The 16,480-nt window shown below is 39.9% G+C and overlaps 1 long non-coding RNA gene across 1 annotated transcript; it reads right to left on the bottom strand.

Moving 5' to 3' along the window:
• Positions 1 to 4,399: 4,399 nt before the first annotated feature.
• Positions 4,400 to 13,657, bottom strand: LOC140690721 (uncharacterized). Its single transcript, XR_012065996.1, has 3 exons — positions 13,568 to 13,657; positions 7,154 to 7,340; positions 4,400 to 4,674 (listed from the first exon to the last, which is right to left on the bottom strand). It is a non-coding gene; the product is annotated as an uncharacterized lncRNA (long non-coding RNA).
• Positions 13,658 to 16,480: the final 2,823 nt, after the last annotated feature.

The following is a 16,480-nucleotide window of genomic DNA, read 5'->3' as shown; positions in this document are numbered from 1 at the left end:
CATATCCTGGAATATAAGCTCTATTATCCAGGGGTCCCCCACCCCCATTCTCACTGCGGAGTCCCTTAGTAATCAACTACCAAGGCACCAGCATAGAACCATGCAATCGCTATTTTAGGTATAAATGAATGAATTAGCTCATTCAATTCTAAAACAGAAACCTTAAAATAAATACTGAACTTATTTACAGATAAACAAATTTGGACACAAAAAAGTACAGTTTCTCCCCCAAGACACAAAGATAATAATTGGTAAAGGCAAGATTTGAACTAATCTGCCTGATTATAAAGCTAAGGTGGAAATCCCCTTTGACTTTGGAGGTCCAGCAGCACAGCCCATCACCCTATCTTTGTTCAGATCTGGCTTTAGACAGCCTGAGACAGCACCCCATTCCTATGGAACTCGAGGGGAAACGATAACAATAAGGATTTTATATTCAGTAGTTTCTTAGGTCTCAATTATATAAAGTGTCAGCAGGTCAGCAGAAAACTCTGGGAAATATGAGTGGGTCCAGAGCTTTTCGCTGATAAGAAACTCAATCTATCAGGACAGAGTGACCTTCCCATGAGTGGCCTCATGAACATAAACTAAAGGCAGCTGAAATGAAAACTAGCAAGAACATGGAAGTGAAGCAGGAAGGATCCCTACTATCCCCTGCCCAGTTGCCTCTTCACCCGCGTGGACAAGATGGCAGAAGACCCAGGTTCTTGTCTAAGTTACAACATCATGGATTCTCACCCATAAAATGTTGCGACTCTATGCTGTCTTAAGTCCTTTACAACTAAAATATGATGACACCAATATCTCAGTGGAATGTCTATGTCTCCACTTTCTCTCTTCTATTAGGAGACTATATCTATGGCCACAAACAGAAATTCAATTAAAAACACCATGCACGAAGCCTGGTGAAAGTCTGTGTAAGAGACATTGTTCTCACTCTCTGTGAATGAAAACTCAGAAAAAGTGGACCTTCTCCCTCTGCAAGTGGGAGGTAGACTGATTTTGTGTGTGTGTGTGTTTGCACGCACATCTGTGTGTGTAAATCATATAAAATATATTCTGGGATTTGCACAGTTTTTTTTATGATACTATCATTTCATGAGGATGAGCCAACCTTTAAAGTAATTCGAATCTATTTTTCTGAGAGGCTCTTTTGGTGGAGGATGGGAAAGGGGAAAGGAAAGGAGGAAATAAGTAAATGAAGCAAAGCTGTAAGAATACTGCTAGGGAAAGGCAAGACATTAATTTTGTTCCTACTTGCATCACACACAAATTAGGGACTGGCTTTCCCCCATGTCTTGTCAAGCACTGAGCTGCAGAAGAACAGGCGACAGCCCATTTCTCACTGAGCTTGTGACTGTATGTGACATCTTATAGACACAAATTATTTAACCTGATCAAACACTCTAGCAGCAGGATGTAATTCTCCTAATTTGAGAGACAAGAAAACAGGAAGTGAAAGACGGTATATAGCTTGACAAAAGTCAGAGGACAAGAAAACTAAAGAGGATGAATTCAAACTCAGATCTGAATGCAGAGTCTGATATTCCCACTCCCAGGGCTGGAAAATCCTTAACACAAGGTTCCCCAGCTCCTCTGCATTGTTCCTGGCACCAAGCATTTCCCATGGCGATGGTCTCCAATTCTCAGACACAGTGCTCTGTGCAGCCAATAACCTCCATTCGACCTTGATCATCTACCTGCCACGCCTACCAGGCTTCACCATACAGGCAGGAAAGCTGGATTTCAAGTGCATACAAAGCCACCCTGGTTTAAGCTGGACAGTTTATCAGCTTTTCCAGCATAAAGGCAGCCATGAAAGTGCTCACAGTTTGTACATGAGCCACACTACCTCTCTCCATCTGTCTCCCCACCTATACTACTTAGCTATGACCATTTTGAGAATCTTGGAAACAAATTTTTAAAAACAGAAAAGAAAGGATTCTCTAACAAGTACTTAATACTTACAATTTTAAATGAGAAGTTACAAGGTGAGTATTTACAAACCGAATCTGCCTTCCTAGGTGTCAGTTTTAACAGTTAAAAAATATAATAGCAAAAATTTCTCACTTAAAAAATTAACAAAAACATCAACAATAATCTGGAATAAACTCAAAAACAATGCCCATGTTGTACATGGAGAAAGTACAGGACTGTACTGAGGGGTAAAGTAAAAGTGTGAAAGTAGAGACATCAACCTTTTGTATGGAGGAAAGCAGTTTTAAAGATGTACGTTCTCCTAAAGATAATTCAAAATTACTAAAAAATCCCATGACAACACTTATCTGTTTTTTTTTAACTTGAAAAAATTATATTAGAATTCTTCAGGAATAATAAAGTCATAATACAAGCCAAGAAATTTAGGGATCGAAAAGCAAATCAAAAAATTCGCACTGTAATATATTAAATAAATTTTTACAATATGTAAGATATAGTGCTAGAGTAAGAAAGTAAGATTGACAGAAATAAATCATGAGCTCAAAAAGAGACTCTAGTATACATAAGTATTTTTTACAGGTGGGATTTCAAATTAAAAAGCAAAGTATGAATTTAATAATTGTCTTGTTACAATCAGAGAATACCTGGAAAAAACAAATTCTATTCCCGTCAAAATGACCACAAGAAAAATTACAGAAAATGATGTAAATATTAGAAAGTACTAATAAGAGCAAATACAACTCTTTGCTCATATCAATTCAGCTTCTCCTCACTGTAACAAGTACCATTATCATCTCCATCTTAGAGATTAAAAAAACCTACAGAAGAAATTTATACCATTATAAGAAAGCATTTCTAAGAATAAAACCCAAAAAGAAGACATTTACTATCTTAAGATTATTTTGGGCCACAACAATAATGAACCTACTGAACAAAATGAAAGGCAAGAAATGACAAGTAAAAGCTCTCTGATACATGTTGATGAAGACAAGGGGTTAATGTTCATAATACACATTGAGCTGTCACAAAGCAGCAAGAAGCTCCCCCACTTAAATGTTTGCAAAGGACAAAAGGGATCATTCACTTTTTAAAAGTCAGATGGCTAATGAGTGAAAAATGCTCAAAACCTCACTGGTCATCAAGTGCAAACTAAAATAATGAAAATCATTTTGCTCTTCATATTGGCAAATATGTTTAAAAGATATTATAGCTAGTGTCCATCTTTGAGACAACAAACTGTGAGCGATCTTTTGGAGGATGACATGTCAATGGATATGTAAATTCTGAAAAACGTGTGTGCACACAGGCTGAACTCCACTTTTAGGAATCGTTACATTTAGAAAAAATCAGTTCAAAAAGTTGTACTCATCAGAACATTTGCACAGCACTTTTTACAATGGTGGGAAGAAATGCTGAAGTGAAATCATATCCAGCGATAGAGAATTGGTTACATAAGTTATTCTACATCTTTTCATTCCCCACAGGAGAAGGAATTTCAAGATTCACTTGAAAGCATCCTGTGATGTATGAAGTTGTCACATCCAAGGACTAAATTTCCAGAAACCTTAGCTAAAGGAATACTCATACAAGATCACAGGAATGTTTGTACAAGAAGGATGCCAGTCAAACACCCTTTCTGACAGTGGAAAATGGAGAAAACTTAAGTGTTCACCATCAAGACAAGGATGCGGTAAATCACGGAGAGCTGTGGGCACTAAAGTTGCAGCGTTTCAGCGTGGTCCAAGGCCTTGTCCACAGTACTCTCCCACGAAAGGTGTCGTTACACAAGAGACCAAACCTGCACATCAGGAGACCCCTTTACTCTATCTGAAAGGACCGGGTGAGTCTGGAGTGGGAGGAGGTCTATGATATATACGTTAGTGAATAAACCGAGCTACAGAAAACATATAGTATGGCCTTATTTTTCAATAAAGCATATATACACACAGATATACATAGATTTCTCATATACGTGTATGTATGTGTGTATATATATATGACAAAGGCAAAAAGGTCATGAAATATATACTCCACATTGTCAGCAGCTTTTACTCTCAGGAAAAAAGGGGAAGGGAAGTAGGGGACTTTCGGTACCACCACAGTTCTCTTTTCAGAATTTCAATTAAGTATACTTGGAATTTACTTAAGTACAAAGTAAAATGGACGATGCCTCCACAAAACAGAATGCTATACTGGTCATTAAAAATCATGTCAGGGGAGATAGAATATTGTAGAAAAATGTGTAATAAGCCGAATGGAAAATGGAGGTCTCCACACAGTAAACAGGCACACAGTGCTCGCTGGTTTTTATGACAGAGCTGATACACACTGATGAAAAGAACAGAAAATAGATGTTAAAGTGTTAATTATTATCTTTGAGTACTGGGACCAGGATAGACACTTTTGACTCTTTTTTCAGACTTTTATATTAAATACACATTATTTTTCATCTGAAAAATGCATTTTTAGATGTCTAGTACCACACATTGGAAAAAATACATGAGTAGTTACAGAAACAAATAACTAGGAGACACCGCAGCACCGTCACACAGTGTAGAAAGGGCGATCCTGAATAACACCACGCAGTTACATAAGGACCCACAAAGTGAGAGCACCCGCTGTAACAGGACGCGGCTCCCTTCCATTTGTCAGTTGTGTCTTCAGGGCTGAGGCATTTCTGAGCACGGCCAGTGTCAGTGCTGGTGTCTGGATGGATGCCACTGGAGGTGAGGGCACCTGCAAGCCGAGAGGAAGAACAGAAGTAATCCTCTGCTTTTTCTGTCTTGTTTCTTTGTTACTTTTAAAGAGAGGCATAAATAAGATAAACTGAATCTTCCTTACTGAAATTTCAGTAATGAAGCCATTTTTAAAGTGTTCACAACTTATATTCTGCCTATAACTGTCTTTTCAAAAAAGCCTCATATTTATTAAATGTTAATTAACTCAGTTAATTAACTACATGTTGAAACCTTTTAAAAAAACATGAAATGCACTACGTGAAAGCACCACACATGCAGTGACTAGCTCAGCTGTCTTTACGGCAGTGCAGTCAGCCCCCACCATCCCGAGACCCTGAACTCCTGATGCTGGGAAGAGAGCACGCTGCTTCCTCAGATGGAGAGAAACGGTAAAAGCATTTTCTGAAATCTACAGCACTGACAAAACATAACTGCTTAATCCCAGGCTCCTTTGAGGCTGTCATTTTCCGTTTCTGGCCAACACCCGTCAATGAGCAGAACCACCCCATTCCCGAGTCATGGGACTCACGTGGGCAGCAGTTTTGGAGAAATTTCCAGTTATAGAATGTAAACCAACTATACATAAAACTCTGAAAAAGAAAAGATGCAATACTCAGATTTTGGAAGACACTCAAAATATTCTCCTAAGTCTTAGTATTTGGAAAGGCTGGGCTTCTCCTAAGCCACTTATTTATTTCACAGCCAGTGAGCATCTCCCCCAAACCCTGCTTCCCTGTGTGTGCTGGGAGCCTCAGGCACATTGATGCTGTCTATCTTATAAGTCACAAGGCAGAGGCGTGTGTCTCACGCCTGCAACTCTCACACAGGCTCAACTCCGAGCCTCAATTTGTGAACTTGGCCCCATTTTCTCACCTGTTTATTTGGTATCTGTTCTTCTGTAAGCTGCCTGAAGTGCTTCTTGGAACAAGTCAGAAGAATGAGTGGGTAGAGAAATGGACAGATGGACAGGTGAGAGATGGGCAGAAAAACAGGGAGACTCCAAGAGAAGGGGAGCAAACAAAATTTCCTATGCAAAACCCTCTTCTAGTCAAGGAAGAAAACCATCACGAAGAAGTGTGAAGAGGCAGGTGGCTTAGGACTGTTTCCTGGATTCCATCAAAAGTCACACCACGTGATGAGAGGGTAGAAGTATAAATAATAAAAGAAAAAAAGCATGCATGTTTGAAAAATATATCTACATTATGTACTTTCTAAAGAATAGATTTATATCAGCAAGGCTCAATAACACATTCTTTGGGTATTTACAGAAGTGAGAATCCCATCTCCAATCCGCAAGACATCCCTTCGGAGCACTGAGGGTCTACACGGTGCGATCATAAAGCCATAACCGCAAAAGCTGTGCTATCCTGCACTTACGAGGAACGAGCAGCTGTGCTTGGCCTGCCCACACGCGTCGTTTACAACCCACAGCACCTCTACGGGGGAGGGATGACTAGCGAGCCCTGTCTCTGCAGGAAAGAAAAAAGTCCGGGAGAGGCTAAGCCGACCTACAAGTTCTCCATTTCACAGGACTTGTCACTCCAGAGCAGGACTCGAACTCGCCCCACGTTTGTAACCACAGTACTACCGTAATTTATGTGCTTTTTGTGTGTATAATACATTTGTTTCTGGCATGAAAGTGTATTTAATAAATGATCGGTTGTCTTGTATATTTCATTAGCTCACAATCTTTATATTTTTGAATTGTACTCTTCCCCTGGAGAAATGAACGGAAAGAGCAGTGGTCAGAATGAGGTGGGGCTTCATTCTTTATCTGTTACCTCATCTCATCCAAGTCCCCAAGCAGGGAGAAGGAGCAAATGTTCTCGTCATCTTTTAAAGAGAGGGCTCCAGTGATGGTGATTTACTCAACTCCAAAACTAAGTCTGGGGGAAGGGCACATGCAGCAACGAGAGCAGTATCACCTGTAGGAAGGCAAAAAGAGCTCAGGGTATGGCTCAATGGGTCAGCCTGATTTAATTTCAATTGATAATTCAATAACACACTCTAAAAATACTAGCATGCAATGGATTTGCTCTTTCTTGACATCTAGCAAGTTTCCACAGCCGATATGTAACATTATCATGAACTAGTGAAAAGAAGAGTCCACAGACAAGGAAAATCAATGCCACAGGCAGGCTGAAACCCAGGCTGGAGGAAAGGAAGAGAAAGGGCATATTTAAGAAGAGGGGAAAGTATGGGAAAAAGACATCATCACAAGGACTCTCAAGCGTCATCCAGCAATCATATAATCATTCTTTCAAGAGAGAGTTACTTAGGTCCTATTTTGTGCGAGATTTTACAAAGGGCAAAGAGAGACCACAGCGTCCATGGTGGCAGCAAGTTGCGGGGCTATAATACAATTCTAATCTTGGTACCTTGCACAATTGTCCTCAGTATAAAGGCAAAAATTAAAGTAAAATAATACTATGTAAACCATACACATTGCTGAAATAAATTAAAGAAGACCTAAATACCTGGAAAGACAAACCACGCAAATTCCTGGATCACATGACAATATTCTTGGGATGGCAGTGCTCCCCAGAGTGAAGCACACATACAACGTGGTCTTGATCACAATCCCAGCGGGCTCCTCAGCAATAACTGACTAGCTTCTGCTACAATTCATATGGGAATTCGAGGGTCTCAGTAACCAAAACGTACCTGAAAGAGTAGAACAAAGTGAGAGGACTTGTAATTCTCAATTTCAAACATTACAACTGTATCTACAAGTGAGATTAGAGGCCATTTTTAAGGTATTATTGTGTTTATCCTTATTTTCTAAATTCTGTACAACGAATATACCTGTTAGAATAAGAAAAATAAAAACTAAAGTATCTTTTAAAACATGCACACCGATTCATTCATTGGGGAAAATTATTTTAACTATAAAGAGGTAAACAAATATCTAGTGAAAAAGGACTACTTAAAAACAAGTCTGCATTTACAATTTTCATAAATTGAAAACTGAAAAGCACAAACACATCAAATTTCTAGGGAGACTGGTGAAACATATTAATAATTATTTTCAAAAATTCTAATTGCACAATGAAAACACAAGAAAGAGAAAATCGTGATTGACAGGAAACTGCGAACACGTGGAGAGCAAAGGCCTTGAAATCACTGTTCCTTTAACTCTGCTACTAGCTCAATAGGAGAGGAAATTCCTCACTGAGGGGACAGTGGAATCCCATGCATAAGATAGGATACACAGTACAAACTGCAGTAGTATCGGGAGTGAATATGTTAGAAGAATTCTGAAGTTACAACATTGCTGAAAAACTATAAAAACACTGACAGACAGATTAAAACACACAGTCATACATATTATATAGAAACATGAACTCTGCTCCCATGTTGCATAGAAATACAAACATATTTGTTCATTTATGGGCACTGATTACTTTATCCCAGGTAGAATATTTCAACTAAAACAAATAATCAATATTACACTCCTATTGTCAAATGTACTTGATAACTTACTCTGCTATGTAACCATATGTGTCTAAGATAGATCTAAAATTAGTGAAAAAGAGCTTTGTATGGTTTCTTGAATTCTTCTCAAAATTCCAAGCTTAATTTTAAAAAAGATCTGAGCAGTATTTCTATATTATCTTTTCCCTTGTGAAATGAACAACACAGTCTGTTGTCAAAATTCTGTGCTTACAATGATTCACGAGCACCATATCCTCACAAAACTGCTGGACAGCAAGTCACTATCCAGACACTGTGACCAAATAAATGAAACAGAAGGAAGACAGTGATCCTATTCTGGAGGGCTTATAGTCTGTGTCAACACTGGGGTTTTTACTTGATTGGTTTGATTGGGTAGCAAAATAAAATCAATCAAGTACTTTCTTTGAGCATTCTATAAGTCATGACTGTTTTTAGTGTCATTAGCAGGAAAGACTTAAGCATGACTTGGTTAGGTCAACTAGCAACAATCATCACTGGAGAGTGAGTAATAAAGAAGTTAACTGATAGCAATGCTTCTGCCAACATGAGACCTAAAATAAATCTACACTGATATCCGAAAGGAAAATAAGGAGATGAGGTCCCCAATGAGAAAACAAACTAACAAGAAATCAAAAAATGAAAGTCATTTTCATTAACGATTCCAGGCAGTAGTGGAGCATGGTGGTGAAGATCACAAATGCTGGGGACAAACATGAGGGTCTGAAATCCCACAGCACTAGGTAGATGTGACACTGACATTTCAGTGAAATTTTCTGCATTTCAGTCTCCTATCCATAGACTGGGGACAACAACTGCACCCATCTCCTATAATGGTCCTAAGAATTAAGTTATTTTATATATAAAAGCTTAAATAAAATACCTCAGAGTTTAAATAATACCCCAAAAGCACAAGAAACAAAGAAAACAGAGACAAATTGCAGTTCATCAAAATTTAAAACTTTGCTTCAAAGGGCACCATCCAGAAAGTGAAACAACAACACAGAGGAGAAAATTTTTTCAAATCACTTATCTGGTAAGGAATTTGTATCTCAAAATGAAGAAAAAAACACCCTACAACTCAACAATAAAAAGGCAACTCAATTAAAAGGTTAATAAAGTATCTGAAAAGGTATTTTTCAAGGAAAATATACAAATGTCCATAAAGCACAATGTAATGATGTTCAATAGCATTAGCTGTAAGGGAAATCAAGTCAAAACCACTAGGAGAAACCGCTTCACACTCACTACAATAGGGTATAATAAAAAAAAACGTAACAAGCACTAAAGAGGACACAGAGGAAGCGGAGCACGCAGCCCTTGCTGGTGAGGATGTAACACAGCGTGGCCACTTTGGAAAACAGCCTGGCAGGGCCTCAGAGAGTTGAACATTTCGTTTCTGACTTACCCAGCAATTCTGCTCTCTGGGCACACACGTAAGAGAACTGAAAACAAATATCCACATAAATAATACCACATGAGTGTTCACGGCGACATTACTCATCACAGCCAAAAACAGAAACAACCCAAATGCGTATCACCTGATGAATGGGTAAACAGTGGGGCCCAGCCATAGAGTGGAATGTTATTCAGCAATAGCATAGCATAGAATAGTGACTAAGGCCACAACATGAGCAAATATTGAAAACGTTACTCAGTGTGAAAGAAGTCAGTCACAATAGACGTTTCCACTTATATGAAGTGACTCGATTTACATGAAATGTCCAGCACAGGCAAATCCACAGAGAGAAAAGTGGCTCCTTGGGGCTGGGGGAGGATGGGGAAGATGGGAATGTCTGTTTATGCGTACAGGGCTTCCTGTTGGGGGGATGAAAATATTCTAAGATTGAATGGGATGCACAATTCTGGGCATAGAGTAAAAACCGATGTACATTTTAATGGGTGAATTGTATTAAAACTCTTAAGAACAAAAGGACCTTGGGCCAGTATCTTCCATAGTAAATGCAAATTGCTAACTTTTATTAGAGGAAAAAGAAACTGCTCTCAGCATGAAAGCAGGAGATCAGCAAATGTGAGTTAACCGAAATTGGACAAGAGCATTTCACTTGAAACAGTTGCTGAGTGTACACGAAATATTCAGAAATAGGAAAATCACCTTGACATCACGAGGAAGCATTCTGTTTCAAATACAGATCAAGGATTCGGCAAGCCCAGCTGCCAGAAATGACCAGAGAAGAAACCTGGTTTATAAAACTAGCACCAGAGACAACAAGGAATGGTGATGAGGAAAGCAGGCGGCAAATATCTGGAACAGTTCACTACAAATAATTTCTCCACCAAAAATTGAAAAATAAAATGAAAGTGATGAAATGCTCTGTTGACATCTCGAGAATGGGCTTCCTTCGGTGCTCGACTGTTCTGTAACCCCGATTGAGAGACTAAGGAGAATCAGCATGGCTCCTGGGGGTCCCCAAAGGACTGCCCACCAGCACGCTGACCACCATCACATCTGCCAGGTTTGAATTGCAGAGAAGAGACCAAGTTCTGAAAGGCACAGGAAATATTGACAAGGGAAGAAAACGCTGAGGTCAGTCCTGGGACAGAGGCCCTCTGAGCAGAGGCCAGAAGGCTGCAGGTGAACTGCAGTAGACCTGGGGCAGGAAGGGATCACGGGGGAGCATATCTCAATTCTCTTCTGTCTCTGCCTCCGGTAGGAGAGATAAAGCCTGCATCCTTCTCACCTGGAACTGTGGGTTCTGGCTGGAAGAAGTCTTACTGACAAGGAATGATTATTCAAGGCTCTGTGGAAAAAGTCAAGAAATCGAGAGGGATTAGGGAGCCATCTCCATGAGCCTCTCAAATGCTCCCATATTTATAGGGTATAATCAAAGGAAAACTTTGTTAACAGTTGTGAGATAGTAAGGAGGAAATTCGGGAAAGACAGGATGAGGCAGAGATTGTAGAATACACAATGAGTACAAAGGATTAGTGTATCTTTAGGGAAGTCATGGGGTGAGGGGAACAAGATACATTTTTAGATATGTTCATTAAAAAGCAGACCACCAGACCAGCCAGGTCCTTGTTTTGGGGATAATACATTATCTAACAACACACAAGCCCAGCGTTTATAGCTGAGGGTCTCGGTCCTTGCTTTACAACCAGCAGAGTGCTATCTAAAACCTCAACTACACAAGCAAAGCATTGTCTCTGCTTTTTAAGGCAAGGAGTCTGGAGTGAGGATGCACAGGAACTTGCTTGTAAAGCAGTATCAAAGCATATATTTTCTTCTTAAAATTCAGAGGCGACTGGGGTGTGTTACAATTTGTTAACCCAATCATCTGCTTCCACATGGAACCATTATGGAGGACACCCTAGGATGAAAATCCTGGATGTGGGTCTTTTCCTGCCATCTTCAGCCACTCTATCAGGGTCTAGGCACATCCGTGAATAACGATCCTACAGTACCACTCACTCTCTTAACTCCTGGTGATTGAAACTTAATTTTAGCTCTACACAACTTAACGTAGAAAAGTTTCAGCAATAAAAGATATAATATTCCATTTATATCTCATCATATTACTGATTTTCTGATTGCTCTAAGCTGCTTCTACTTGGTAAAGCACCTCATTCTGAAGCTGAATTCAGTAACTTCCATTGTGCATTTCTAGCCAGTTTGGGCTCGCTAACTTCTTTTGGTCAAATATCGATATACTTAATTGATTTCTTTGTTTATCAATTTCAACCAGGAGGAGAGGGAGTGTCACTCTTTTCCTCAGCCCAACCTCAACTCTTTTCCCATCAACTCAGGCCTCCTGAAAACAAAACAAAGTATTTTTTTCCCTTCTACTCTTTCCACAAACCCAACAGGAAACATCAGCCTGGAGAAAGAATTCAACACAAATGTTAAAACAAAAATCTATAAACCTGAAACAATACCATCTCCGAATCATGATACACAATGACATGAGATTAAGTGTGTCAGGCACAAAGCATGAGGGAGCCTGACTACCTGATTTCTATTCTTCAAAGGAAGGAAGGTTTTCGTATTTTTTATTATCATTCTTGGTCATTGTTTCTGATTATGCCAAAAAATAATTTATGAAATATTTATGCACTGCAATAACTGATTTTTATTGTATCAATTTTAGAAGGCATTCAGAGGGGATAGGAAAACCCACCTCTGTAAAAAATGCAAAATTTCTTCCCCTGTTAAGAACACGTATACAAAATGCAACAGAGAATTCAAATTCTTGTGGAGAGGAGCAAAAGACACAGAATCAAATCAAAGTCATTACAATGAGTCAATTTAAAATTCACTGGACAAACATGCTCAATGCATACAAATAATTTTAAAGGCACACTGCAAACCATTCACTTAATGATCTGCAGGCTAGAGGAAGAATTTCACTCTTTAACAGACAACAGAAATCAATAGGGTGCCCCACCAAACAAGGAGCAGTGAACAATCAGGTTTTTAACAGTTCTGAGAAATCAGCATGTTCTAAAGATCAAAATCCAGAAATTTTAAACATTCATTCAAACCACAATGAAAAAAGCACTTAAAGAAAAAAAAAAGAAAGTAAGCACATAGATCATTGCAACAGAACAATGAGAATTTCTTGTACCGCTAGAAGAAAGAACAGGGTATAGCCTTTTACTTGAAAAGAGACTACTTTTAAAAATAACTGCTAAAACACATTTCATCATTCATGTTGCATTTAAAAATCTGAGGTACATGTATCTGATCAGAAAAGCAATTCTGAGTAATAGTATGTTACAATTCAGTGCCAGTTTGCTTTAGAAGAAAAGAGAAAAGTTACTGTTTCTAATTCTGCACAAAGTTTAAAGAACCTCCCTGCCTCTATCTCCTCCCATTTCCTAAGCTCATGCTCCCTAATCCTTCTGAAACAAGTATGAGAAAGTCTTATTCCCAATATGCCAAATGACAACTGAATATCAATTTATTAGTGTAAATATATGCCAACACCTTGAAATGGAGGAGAAAGGTATCAGAAGTCTATATGGAATTTCTTTCTACCTTCCTGAAATCACACACACCAACGTTCACACAGACACAGACACAGACACAGACACATACCCCCTGGATTACTGGGCACTTCACAAGCTTAGTACTTACAACTTGTAGAAGGTAACTTTGTAGTTACTTTAAAATACAAAACTGTCAGCTTTTGAAAGCCTTCATCATCTGCTAAACCATCTAAATATCAAAGAGACCCAATTAGCCTTCTCTGTAGAATGTAATTTCCCTTGATGGCAAAACAGTCTCTAAGAAGTACTGGATCAAAGATTCGTGTTTATCACTACCTATGATCGTTTTTAAGCACATTAACAGATTCAGAAATGTATGTCTCAAAAAAATTTATTCCTATTGAAATAGTATACGTGTTCAATTGTCTATACAGTGACTAGGTCCCATGATGGTGTTTAAGAGCTATTTTGTGTATAGCAATATTTACCTTCAAGTGCAGAAAAGGAGGGTGTGTATTACTCAGTTGTAGAGCACCTGCTTAGCATGCACAATGTCCTGGCTTCAGTCCCCAGTACCCCCAAAAAAATAAATAAAAATAAGTGCATATTTAAAAATAAGAATAAAGTTATAAAAAATGCAGACTAAAAACCACTGCAATCTAGGTGCTACAATTATATTAAAAAAACAAGTGTTTCTATCAAATATTAACTATATGCCAATCACAGAGACAACCAAAAGTCACACCTGAAGCATCACGTGTGATTCTCAGCAACCCTACTAAGTAGACACGGATGAGAAACCCAGCTCTGCGGATGAGGAGACGGAGCTCGGAGGAGCCGGGGACGCTGACTGTCCTGCTCCCCGTGACACCGCATCAGCCCAGGGCAAGCGCTGACAGAGCTGCACTGAGGGGACACCCAGCTGCATGGAACCTTGGGGCACTGGGGAGTCCCAGAAAACACTAAAAACTTTTCAGTGAAAAACCAGCTAAAATATATTACACTGTGCTGCATCCTTTAAACAGGGAAAGTGACTGAGACCTTTTTGATGCCTCCGTGTCCTTTCTGCCATTATCAGTTACTTGCCCTCACAGTGCGACCAGTGATGATCTGGACCCCATATGAAGTGCACTCAGATGGAAGAGCTTTTAAAGCTGGTTTATGAAGTTTGTAAGACTGTCTATGACTCACAAAGGCGGTCATTCATCACTTCTCACCGGTGTGGACGTACCACCTGAAATCACTCCTTTCTGCTTTTTAAAATCCCTTCATCTACTCCAGACTTTTCAACAGCAAAGAAGTAGCTCAACCACAGACAGTGGACAGCTTTTCACCAAATGGACTCGAACAGCCCATCTGACAACCTGGAAGCCCTTGTCTTCTATTAAACCCACTTCCAGGTACTTCATCATTTTCTGATTGGTGGACTCGGCCTCTGACTGGCCTACTCAGAGAGCTCCCAACCTCACATCCAGGGGTGGGAGAGGACCATGCTGTTGGGGGAAATCAGTGAGGAAGCTGGACATCCTCCAGCCACGTCTGCACGGGTAGAAGTGCCTCAACGTGCTCAGAAATTATACCGTCATCATCCCTGGGCTCCCATGGACTGGTTTCACATTAACCAAGCTCATGAGACACTGATGCAAGAAAACCAGAAACTTAAATTTTTAATGTAACAGAAGACGTGAATCTATGAACCAGACTGAAATATCAGAGTTCAACCATAAGTACATTTTCTCCTCCACGGCCCAATCACGGGCAGGCAGTCACATGACAAGCATGGACAGAAACGGAGCAGGAAGGGTTTCTAGATTAATTCAATGGACTATATTTCTATTATACGAACAGATCTACTGCCCAGAAGTCAATTAACGCCAATCACGGTGCACTCTCCGTGGACAGCGGCAAGACATGACTATGAGCTCCTGTGTAACACTCCTTTCCCTGTCCTTTCTAGGCTAACTGATGCACAGAGGTATAAAGATTCAGGGATGTCGATAATGCTAAACACCCAAAGCCCATCTCTGGGAACCTCAAAACCAGACAGCCAGGGTTTAAATACCAGCTCTGCCAATTACTAGTTCTGTGATTTTGCCAACTTAATTACCCTCTGTGTGCCTCAATTTCCACACTGTAAAACTGGGATAACAATCAAACCTTCCTTACTCGCTTGTTGAGAAGATTGAAGGATTCATTTCTGTAAAATGCTCAGAAAAGAATGTAGCACATTTTGGGTGTTCAACAAATGTCAACTTAATATCAAATTGTTTTACAAGTCTCCCCTCTAATCATCTTATCTGTTTCCTGGCTAGCCTAAGTCCCAAATAAAATCCTTATTTCTCCTTTTACACACTCTTGGGGAGCACCCTTATGTTCCATCCAACCACCTGTTTAAACTGAGGGAGTGGATGTCTCCTAACCACTCCTCTGGGCCATGGAGGGTTCTTCTCCCTTCACACCCCTGGCCCCTGGCCCACAGCTAGCACTCATTACACTAACAGAGTGAGGTGTGAGTCCGGGGAGACAAGCAGGGCATGTGAAACCCTTCCTTTCACTCCAGTGTTGGTCACCATTGGGAAGCACGCGGGATGCTCAGCTCCATGTCAGGAAAGCCCTGTGCATGAAAGGGCAGGTCTTCTCAAGGGAAGGCTCGCTGTGGCCCAGAGCTACATGGGACAGGGTGAGTCTGTATTTCTGGGACACAGTATCATGACACGCATTTTCCCACAGCCTTGAAGTTCATGGAGAACGTGGCTTCATCAGTAACAAAGAAGACATTTATTGCCTGTATACTCTTTTGTGTCATCTCTCAGTAGGCTGCTGGAGACAACATATGTATAAGTATTGGATCTCCTTAAACCCCAAAATATATGAAGTAACAAATAATTCTGTGGCTTAACGTTGGTTTAGGGCGACTGTGTAACAGTTCTGACTCTGCTGATGCTAAATTATGGGTATAGGATCTATGGAACCTCCTCAAATATCTTTCATCATAAAACCATCTCTTCTTATTTTCCTGTTTCTTAGTAATTGCCAAAGACTCTCAAATGATGGCTTCACACAAAACAGCAGCTAAAGTTTAAGAGCCCTCTTGACATACACACTGTGGTAAACACTGCACATAATTTCTAATTCTCACAATTCTACAAATCAGATACGAATGTCCCCATCTCATAGACGAGGGAAAAACTCAAAACGAACTGACTCAGGCTCAAGTGGCTCAGTGGCAGCGCGTGCAGGCAAACCATATCAAAAACTACACCCCTTCGTATATGTACCAAATCTCCTACCACCAATTAACACACAGCGGCGGGGTCAAAACTCAGGGAACTCAATACACTTTTCACCTTTAAGGTCCTCCAGATGCCGCTTCTAGCTCTTTTATAAAATCCCGGCTCACT

Source organism: Vicugna pacos, chromosome 31, assembly GCF_048564905.1.
Source record: "Vicugna pacos chromosome 31, VicPac4, whole genome shotgun sequence".
Taxonomy (NCBI): Eukaryota; Metazoa; Chordata; class Mammalia; order Artiodactyla; family Camelidae; genus Vicugna; species Vicugna pacos.
This window is presented reverse-complemented; position numbering and strand designations above follow the sequence as displayed.